We start from the raw sequence: 10,977 nt of genomic DNA, 5'->3' as shown, positions 1-10,977 counted from the left end.
TTGAAGGGGATACTTTTTTTTCTAAAACATTAAAACCGGCCTCTGTAGGAATATTTCAATAGTAAATTACAAAATTAGGAGTATAGTTGAACTAGCAAACACTATGAAACTAGGATTTAAGGTTCAAAATATAAAATCACACTTGTCCAAAGTGTCTCCTGATCATATCCTTCTCCCAAATTAGAAACAAAAATTATTTTTCTAGAATGCAGAGGATACCTCGGTCCAAAATCACGAAATTATTTTATTGTCATTCCTTTTTCAGAATCACTCCAGGAATTACCCACAAAATGTTTTAGACAAACGTGCGAAAAGGGGCAAGACAAGTATGCCGGAACCGCACAAAATTTAAACAATTTTTTCAGCTAATAAACTTTCAAATATTTCTCACATGAACAAGTTGTAAAACAATTTTCATTCAAAAAGGCCATTCAAAGAGTACAATTTGAACATCAGCCTTTTCAAAGTAAACGCCTTATTTATACGAACAACTTTTCCGAAATGTTCCTTATGGGTTCAATTGACCCAAAGATTTCAAAAGATTTTTTCTCTAAATAAATCGTAATAATTGTTTAGCACGAGATTATTAATATTTATTCAATGATTTATCATGATACCAAAAGTAGAGATTGCAAAATTTCAATGCCGATCTGAGCAAAGTATGTGGCGAAAATGCGTAGAAATATGCAATGCTTCAAAGATGATATGAATTCTTTTCCGTCACTGGCTCATAAACTAAGGTTGTTGAAATCACAGAAAAAAACTATAATTTTACAGAAAAAATTTCCAAAATTTTTTTTTTTTATATATCAACATGGACTTTAGATTTCCATCTGGAGCGCTGATGTGGTCTAGTGGATAGGTAGGCGCGAGTCTGGTAAACCAGGCGTACTGGGTTCGATTCCCGGTATCGGCGAGAAAAACTTTTGGGTTCGAATCCCATAAGTTGCCGACAGATAAGATGTGTTTCATTGTATAAATAATTATATATATTTCAGAGGGAATGCATCTGGGGTAAATCTGAAGAGGCTATTGCAAGCGGAATGGATTGCCAACCATTGTAGGTCTCTGAAGGTTTGATGCCTTCTCTCGACGAACCATCGGCCGTGGAAGCCTGAGAAGCAATCGAAGGCCAAGCCGCACAGACATAGGCTGAACCTTGCTACCGATGGGGGAACCATACATACATACATACATCCATGGACTTCAGATTTCCATCTATGAATTGGAAAATATGATATGATTGATAATGTTAAATTTTTTATTTCCCATCCAACAGCTTAGCCAGTGTACCACCTGAGCCAGATGGAGTACAAAGGTGAATTTTCATTGTAAAAAAAGTTCAGATCTGTTCAAAGTTGAAATGCATTCATATTCTAAAAATTGAAGGATTCAAATTTATCAAAGGTTGTAAAACGACTATATCAAGGTTAGATCTGAATCGTTGATTTAATGAAGTTGAATTTAATACATTCAAAATCCGTTTTAGCTATCAGGTAGGTTTATCAGCTTTGTCAAAGATAGATTTTACTCAAAAATGAAAAACTTCTAAACTTCCACACGCCATATCTGCAAAACTAGAGCTGATAGACAAAATCTGACGAGAGTTTTGGCGCAAAAAGTGGCGTTCTTGAGTTATCCGAAATCATTCGAAAAATTAGCATTTATTTTAGTTCGGGGGACCATCAAGTTATTTTTTTCGTGATCGTGAAGGTTTTGATTTAAACATACTTGTTCGATAAATTGAATAATAATAAAAAAATAGATAAATTTGTATTTGAACAATTTTTTTAAACAAATATCAGGCCAAATATTTAGCTCGACAATTCGGTGAGCTGAGTATAAAATTTTTTGAGTCAGTTTTTGGTTAAGCTCTAATGACATATTCCACGTACGAAAAACAGGGGTTTTACAAAAAAAAACTAAATTTTTTGTATCGACAATTTAGTAATGACTCACATGACCATTCAGTTGGTTTTAAGCCAAGTATTGGGAAATCAGGATTGATTGATAACTGGAAATAGCTTGATAATTTGATGCATGTTAGTTATAAAACACTCGAGCTATTCCAACTTGTTCCATTCAAATGAGTGACGAACATGCAAGCATAGTCACACCTCACCAGATTCGCTTCCAGCTTCAGTAGCGCCTAAAACTTCAATAAGAAGACGCCGGCAGTTTGAAAGCTCCCACCAGAAGCTGCATACTAGATACATCTCTCTGCATCGGCCAACAACGTTCCATGATTGACCAACGTTAACATTCAGGCTAATGTTAAACTCGAACTAAGCCAAACCACCAAGTGGGAGATATTAGCGAGCAGTTTTGCGGCTTTTTCGATACAAGATATGAATAGCGCGAATTCTTCCATCAACATAGCGAACATTGAGTTGTCTTGAGTCGTCTCCCAGAGAAAACAGCAGCGTCGGTTTCGAAGTTCTATCTACTCTAAACTTTTCCCCACCCCAAACTTTGTTTCGCGGTTTGCTTCAGATAAACTCCAAGTCGCAGATGCTAAGCTGCTGCAGTTTTCCCATTCACAATTTCAAGCTTCTCAGCTTCTTTCTCGCCTCTCTTTCAAGATCGTGCATTCGGTCTATGACGACTTGGGGGGTAGATTTATTTTATTTTATTTTATTTGTGGCTCGTGACCTTGCTGCAAGATTTTAGCTGGCTGCTAGAAGATATCGCGGATCTCGGTCTTTAGCCGAGTGATTTAACTTGAACATTATTAGATATGAAATGCAGTTCTATCTGGGCTACCTTTAAGTGAACCTCAAGGCACTAAGGCAGCACTTTGAATCGAACTACAGAAATCCCATTAAAATCAATTGGCTACGCATGGTTTTGTGAAAAAAAATTAAAGTGGTTAGATTGGGCTTTTGATGTATCGAATGTTTGTTTATAAAAGCAACATATATCTACATAAGTTTGTTAGATCGATCTCAATAGGTTCAGCCGTCTTAATATCTAGAGAGCTGGAATTAGGAATTATTGCTCACTAAGGTCAGAAATGATGATTTTTCATTCTAGAATTCAGAATGATCCTTTTTACAGAGGCTTGTCATACAAATAAAATACAGTTATAGTGATAGTGGCGTTATCATTTTTTAGGATTTCATGAAAATTTCCACATGGGATTGTTAACCCTTAATTTCATGATTTTTTATTTTTCCTTCAAAATCATTTCAAACAGTCGGAAATTATGTGTACATGAAGAAAAAAAAATTAAATAATTTTTCACTTTTTTCATAAATTAATTGTTGCAAATTTGTTACTTTATGAAACGAAGGGTTAAGGACCGATCCTTAATCCTCATATTTGCTATTCCAGTTTTTTTTGATCGTTATGATGTATCGAATGGAATGAAAACTAAAGTAGGAAAAGGGATTGATTATTGATAGTTCTTAGGAATAATTTACATACCATGTTGAGGTTATATTCTTGAAATTTTCAGATCATTTCTAATGAGACCTTACATTTCCATTTTTTAATAAATCTCTATTTTTGATGATTAAAACTTGAGACAGTTTTTCATAGATTCAAAGCCACAATTGACCTTCGTCGAGAGATGGGGAAAATTTGTCATGAGAAGGACTTCATTTTCAAAAAAATTGTGTTTATATAATACAGTTGTGACAATTAAATAAAACTTTTCTTGTTAACTTATTGAATAAAAAACATGCGCAATTTCTGCTCAACAGTTTTCTTCTGGTTGCCACAAAATTTATTGAATTTCCATTTAAAAACATGTCAAATCGAAAATAGAAGTTGTTGTGTTCGGCCATTTTCCATATACAGACCCCGTTCGTTTTTGGCAACATGCCCGATTATTTTGTGTTGCCAAAATCGAATGTTGCCAAAATCGAACGGTTTTTAATCTGAAATTTTTTTTCTCTTATTTATACAAAATAACTATTTTTATTATCGTTAACATTATTTTAAGTCTATTTTCGACCATTTTTAGAATTTTTATAGTTTTTTTTCTCATGTTTTTGATGCATTTTGCACTATTTTTGTTTTGTTTATAATCTTTGTTTTTTTGGCATTTTTGCTGTTTTTGTCATTCTTCATCATTTTCAAGTTGATTTTGTCATTTTTAGGCTTTTGTTTGTATTTGTTTTTGATATTTTTTTTAAATTTTTCTTTTTTTTTGTAATTTTTGAGTACTTTATAAATTTTTTAAAAAACTTTTGTTTTTGTTGTTGTATTTCATCACCATTACTGAACGTAAAAACGTATTTTTGGCGTTTGTCTAAATTATATTGGTCCTGTTATAGAGATAACTAAAATGTAATGTCGCTTCTAAAAACCGTTCGATTTTGGCTAATGTGCCAAAATCGGATGTTGCCAAAATCGAATGTTGCCAAAATCGAATGTTGCCAAAAACGAACGGGGTCTGTACCGGGATTCTATATTTTTCTTCCGAATGTAAAAGTATGTGAATAAAATTCTAAAAATCTGAAAAAATGACCAAATGTAGGTTTTTTGATTGACAAAGTTTACCGTCTCATGACATAACTTGATGAACATATTTGCTAAAATTCATTTGGTCCATGGCAACCGTTTTGAAATTTCTCGGACATCCCACATTTGCCAGATCATGCTTCATCAAATATGTATGTTTGGTGACAACATTTTTCCTATAACTGTTTTTGCTTAAAGGTATAGAACAGTCAAAAAATGTGTAGGTTATATCTAATTGATCAGGTTCAAGTTATTTTACACTAGCTGACCCGTTGTGCTTTGCTACACCTTCCGGAAATAAATGTAATTTGTAAAAATTTATTAAAATTTAGATTTTAGAGAGCATTGTTTTAAATCAAACCTCATCATACTTCAGAACCAACAACTTTGAAATGAGAGCTGCAGCTGCAGTTCTGAATAGCAATTTAAAGATGGTATATATTATTTACTGATCTCTAAACTCGTTTTTCAAGATCTGAAATTTGTACTCTGTACCCAAAAAAAACCTTTTTAAATATCGTCCCTTCTTTGAAAAGCTCTTTATCTTAAATTTACATGGGAGCTCTCCCATCTTTTTCAATTTTTTCCCTCACTGCTTGAAGAAGGTAGGCAAATTTAACCGGCTCGATACCCAAACAGCACTTATCATGGTAATGAAAAATATATTAAATTAGTTATGTGTTAAATACAGTGCAAATTTCTTTTTTTTTAAATAAATTTACTACGGTAAACATATAAATATTTAAAAAAATATCAGTTGCATCACTAAATAAGTTCTCAGCGTTTTTTTTTATTTTTTCTTTGAAAGTCAAATTTTCAAAAATTTAGTTAAAAACAAATTTTTAAGTTTACATTTGTCCCGCATATTGGGGCAAGTGTCAATGCAAAGCTTATTTACAGATGCGTCAGAGTAATGGCTTTAAAATGGATTTAATACGAATTCCTGTTTTTTGTTTTATCAAGTTTCACTGATACCTCTGCAGTATTCCTGCAATATAAATTTATGTTTGTTACTCCACTTTTAACGAATGCTGTTCAAAGGGAATGACCTTCATTTACAAAGACATTTAAGAATTTTCAATATCCGCTGCAGTTTCAACATTCGGAATACCCCTTCTGGTCTTTCCAACATATTGAATCATTTTGAAGATGAATTTCTTAAAAGTTCGACGTTTGCCCTTGCCCCACCGTGTAAGTTGACAGAGAGGAATATTGTTTTTAACACTTTAAGGGTAAACTAAAAATTTCTTTTAAAAATTTTGCGTCCAGTTGAATATCGGTTCTAAAGTCTCGCTTTTCAAAAACGAAGCGGATTAAAAGTCTCTTTTATGCAGCCATGTAACACAAAAACACTTTTCATGTTAAGTACGTACTTGAATTGGTATGTAAGCAAAAAGTACAATGGTTTTTTCAGAATTATTTAAAATAAAAAGCTCCCATTTTTATTTCTAAATTCGTTTCAGTTGTGTATTTGGGCCGAAGTAACAATTTCTAGAAGAAAACCTAATTTTTAATTTATTTTTTTTAACAGAAAAAGTTGAACGTTTGAACATGTTCTAATGTTCCTTGAATGAAAAGTCGAATGCTACCTACATTAACACGAACTAAATATGGAAGTATTTTAGCAAATCTTTCAATTGGTTTTGATTCGATTAATAAAATACCAATCCGTGTCACATCTAGGCGTCATTTATTACCACGTGCTGTGTACAAATCAAATAAGCAAGAAAAAAACACATCTAGGTTGCATATCGCCCCACGTGTTTGAGAAACAGGCGCCTTATTGTTAAATTTTCCAGCAATCAATGAACAGTGTGCTTTGGTTACCATCCTCTTGCGACGACGTTTGCTCGCCCATGGAGACGAAAAACAAACCCCTCAAAGAAAATATGCTTGGTTGAGAAATACGCGCCAAAATATTCCTACTGATCAGTATGCTATGCCTGGGTTACTATCCTTTTGCGACGTTGGCCGCGACGCCTCGACCATAGAGACGAAAAACAAACCGCCCAAAGGAAAAAAAATCTCAAGAAAATGGATGTCATGACTTTAATTTGTTTCGAAAAACTACAAATTTTGTATGGAAGCCTCTCCTTCCTTAAGTCGGATGGAGTTTTGAATATTACAGAAACCATCCCCGGCCTCAAAAACCCTCAGATGCCAGTTTTGACGATGATCGGTTCAGTAGTTTCCGAGTCTATAGGGAACAGACAGACAGACAAACATTCATTTTTATATATATAGATTAAAAAAAAAATATTTTAAATCCCTACTCTCGAAAATAAGCTACCGACCTACCTAAAGCTACCGATTTTTTATGTCGTTAAAACTTTTGGGAATTGACTGCATTTAATGTTTTACTCAGGGGCATTTTGGCTTGCTGTCTTTTTTAAAGCAAAACGATTTTTGTTTTAATGAATCTAATGTTTCAATCCGTTTTGTCTTCTTCAGAGACTGAAAATGTATTTTTATAAAGAATTTTGCTGATTACAAGTATATAAAATTTATCTAAAAAGTTTCATTATTTTGTTGAGATCGACTCGGCAGGTCGTTTGAAGCTGTTTTTTAATCTGTTTTTAAATTTTCCCAATTAAGACGTGTTTGTTATTAGAAACAAAGATGCAAAACACACAAAAAAAAAAACAAAATAAAAACACCACTATACACAAATCACAAAAAAAGCAGATATTAAAAAAAAACAAAAAGTTAAAAATGAAAATTGTGCATATTCCGATGTCGATGAAAAATAATCCTAAAAACACTAGACAAACGGATTTTATCCAAGAAAAAAAAATATTCACAGTAAGTGAAAAACTACAACTTTGTTATAACAAAACATGATTTATAGTTATAACGAAACAGATTAAAAGACAGCTTCAAACGACAAGCCGAGTCAACCTCAGCAAGAAAACGAAACTTTTAAGATAAATTTGTTATCTGCAAAAAAAATTTTTAAGAACACATTCTCACTCTCTGAAGAAGATAAAAAACGAATTGAAACGTTGGATTTATAAAAACAAAAACAAAGTTTTGCTTAAAAAAAAGACTGCAAGACTTAATTCCTCAAGGAAAGACGTTTAAAAAATGAATAAGGGATTTTGAATGCTTCATTTAAAATTGTTTTTTGTATTTAAATAAACATGCAAATCAAAAGCTTACTATTTTCACGCTCACGCGTTTCGATTTAAAACATTGAAAAAATGTATCAACACATTATTAGGAATAAAAAAAAGAGATGAGGTTTGTGGCTTATATCAGATTTTTTATCTTGTCTGATAAAATCGATTAAAATTTAAGAATTTAGCTAGAAATTTTGCTATTGAATTAAAATTATAAAACTGCGATGTTCTTCAAACTAATTCATTAATTTTATTCATTGATATTTTAACCTTTTTTTTACTTAGCTTTGAGCAGAAATTAATTTTTTTATTTTTGTTCCGAACCTGAAACCTGTATTTTAAACCAGAGTTACTAAATTCTTAAGTTCTTAAGTTCCTGAATTCAAAATTCCAGAACGACTTTTGAATCTGAATTCCAGATAATAACAAATATAAATTATGAACCAAAAAGCTAAATTTGCATCAGAGCCCTCAATCGAAAATCTCTTATTCGAATTCTGAATTTTTGGTTTTCAATGTTTTTCCTCTTTAAATATTCATTCGTAAATAAACTTATGAATCTGAAAGGAAATAGCGAAGGATGAAGTTTTATCAACATAATGAAACTTAAATGCTTCCAATTCTAAAGTTGAATTTAAAAAATTAATTTCAAATCCAAATTAAAAAAAATTGTTTGTAATTTAGAATATTTTCTTTTCATAATCCGAAATGATGATTTCGAAAATAGAAATTGCATCTAATTGAAGTTCGAAATGCAAAACCAAAATTAGAGCCGGGATTTTGTCCCAAGCGAGCAAATCTCGAGACATTAATTCAAACTGTTTCCCAAAATCTCGTCAATATTCAGGCAAATTTGTAATTTCTTCAATGAAATAAAATGATTGGATTCCAACCCTGTTTCATTACACTTCTTTATAAAAACCCATTCTAAAGATGAGGTACTGTTTTTGAATATCAAATTAAGTGATTCAATATAAAATGTTGATTGAATTGCAAATCGAAATTAACAATTAAAATTTAGATTTAGTTCGTGAACGCCACATATTTAATTTCATAAAATGAAGTGTGGATGCGTTAAGATCAATTTCCGCCGGAGGCGAGAAAAATGTCTGACTTTTTTGTTAACACTTATTTAACATCTTTTAAGATCAATCAATTTCCCTTTACTACGTTGAAAATTTTACTTGTAAAAAATCAACATAGAGAGTGGGTTAAACCCCTAAAATTCCCCCCCCCCCCCCGCCCCCTCCGTTCGCACGGCCATGGGGCTGAGTAAGACTTTTCGTACCTGTTTTAAGAGACTTTTGGACTCTTGGGTTTTCTTCTCATTTAACGTTTCATTTGGTACAAAAATATTTTATTCCCGAGCTCTGGCTGTTTTGAAAAAGCTTGTTTTAATTTAAAAAAATGGGGCCACCAAACCCAAAATGACCAAATAACTTGCAATGCATATGGGTTGACTAGAAACTGCAATTTTATAAGGATCTGGAACCAACATCAAAAAAAATTTTTTGAACCCCACTTCTTCCCCCTTCAAACAAAAAAGTTAAAGATTTCTCTGAATTTTGAAAACTTATGTGATTGTTCCATTTTAGTTCAATATTGGTCTTCTGTTCCAGTTTTATCGTTATGTAATTAAGTGATATTATCCGGTTATTTATTCCTAGTTTTGTTATTTTTTTTGATTTAGTTTATCTTATACATATATTATTATTGTTATACACTGGATTCTTTTTTTAAACGATCTTATTTTACACGGTTTTATTTTAAACGACTTTTTTAAACGATTTTCTCGAAATGAGACGATTTTTGAGCATATCAAATGCAGGTTCTACCTACACATTACCGCTTTTTTCAAACCACTCTTTTGTGGTAAATTGATTCGGACGTTGCTTCCCGACGGAAACATGAGCCGAAAAGGCCACTCTGCGGAAGTTCCGGAACAACCGTGCAAAACAAAGCAATTCAAAACAAATCTTTGAGCTTCCCGGTTTCACTCAAATCACCTCAGAATGGTCTACCTGGTTGGAAATGATGGATTTACAGTCCAAGTTGGTCACTTTACTCAAAATGAGCGATGAATTTTGCCTGGTTGTTTCGAACTTTTTTAAACGATTTCTTTTTTTTTGCACAAACACAATAATCGTTTAAAAAAAAGAATCCAGTGTACTTTTATTTTGCGTCATTTTCATTTATATTTTGGACTTATTTTTATAATATTTAACAATGTTCAATATGTATAGAACGATGTGAAAAAACAACTTCAGCGACTTGTGAACTAATGTATTGCATATAAGAGGACGAATGACCAAGTTGGTTAAAATCCTCTATAAATAAACAAAATAGAATAGAATGCATTGCGTGATGATGATATACTTTAATTTTTTGAAAATCGTGGATTTAATTTATTTCTTAGATATTTTTAGGAGATTTATCATCAATTTCACTATTTGAAAGTGCTTTATCGCAACTTCTCAATAAACGCACTTCAATCCATTCAATCAATCGGATCGCACACTTCCCCAGAAACGCAATCTACAGCGCCAGACTCGGGATCTACTGACCTACGTCCGTGCGTGTTGTAATCGAAAGTTGAGTAATCTGATTGTTGCTGCAAATAAAGTTAATTATCAAGAAATTAAAATCCGGATAAAGGGTATAACGTCGAAGGTGAAATACCGCTTGAACATAACAGCAGCACAGCAACAAGGCAATTGCCAAAGTAAGCAACACAAATTTCGAAATCATTTTGTTCAACGATTGAGCGAAACACACTTTAAAATTGAAAATATTTTCAATTGATCGTCTACAATTTACACAGTCTACAAAAACCGAGAAATGACAGGGTAGACTCACGTGTTACACTTTTAAATACCTTAAGATAATCATCAAAAGCGGAACTGTATCGAAATGTACGTTGATTAGGTTCGTAAAGTTTCTTTCGTCGGCGATATTGAACGCGAGGAAAATTTGGAACCAATTTTACTTAAATGATTTTGAAGAAGTTTATATAAATAGGAAAATAGTAGCATTATGGACCCTTATAAGTAGACACCATTAAGACATTACAAAGTTATTTTGAAATACTTGATTGATATAATGTCTTCAGACATTAGGCCGAATACAATTTTTTCTTTTGTCACCCCACTCCCCCTTTCGGTATTTCAGAAAATCCAGAAGGGGGAAATAACTAAAATTCAAGATATTTTTTTTTAATTTGATGTTTTTTTCGAAAATTCAAACATTTGGAAGAGCGAAAGTCAAACTGTACAGAAAGGCTTTTGTATTCGAGATCTGTCCAAATTTTTGATCTAAAATAAGTAAATTTTTCGATTATGTGCGATGTAGGTTGTATGCAAGTTTATTGCATGCAAGTTTTTTTTCCAATTTT

General features: G+C 32.3%; 1 long non-coding RNA gene across 1 annotated transcript; it reads right to left on the bottom strand.

Moving 5' to 3' along the window:
* Positions 1-9,962: 9,962 nt before the first annotated feature.
* On the bottom strand, positions 9,963-10,413 carry LOC129743665 (uncharacterized). The gene is made up of 2 exons (XR_008736646.1): positions 10,266-10,413; positions 9,963-10,197 (listed from the first exon to the last, which is right to left on the bottom strand). It is a non-coding gene; the product is annotated as an uncharacterized LOC129743665 (long non-coding RNA).
* Positions 10,414-10,977: the final 564 nt, after the last annotated feature.

Source organism: Uranotaenia lowii, chromosome 2, assembly GCF_029784155.1.
Source record: "Uranotaenia lowii strain MFRU-FL chromosome 2, ASM2978415v1, whole genome shotgun sequence".
Classification (NCBI taxonomy): domain Eukaryota; kingdom Metazoa; phylum Arthropoda; class Insecta; order Diptera; family Culicidae; genus Uranotaenia; species Uranotaenia lowii.
The sequence above is the reverse complement of the archived record's forward strand: the minus strand, read 5'-3'. Positions and strand labels throughout refer to the sequence as shown.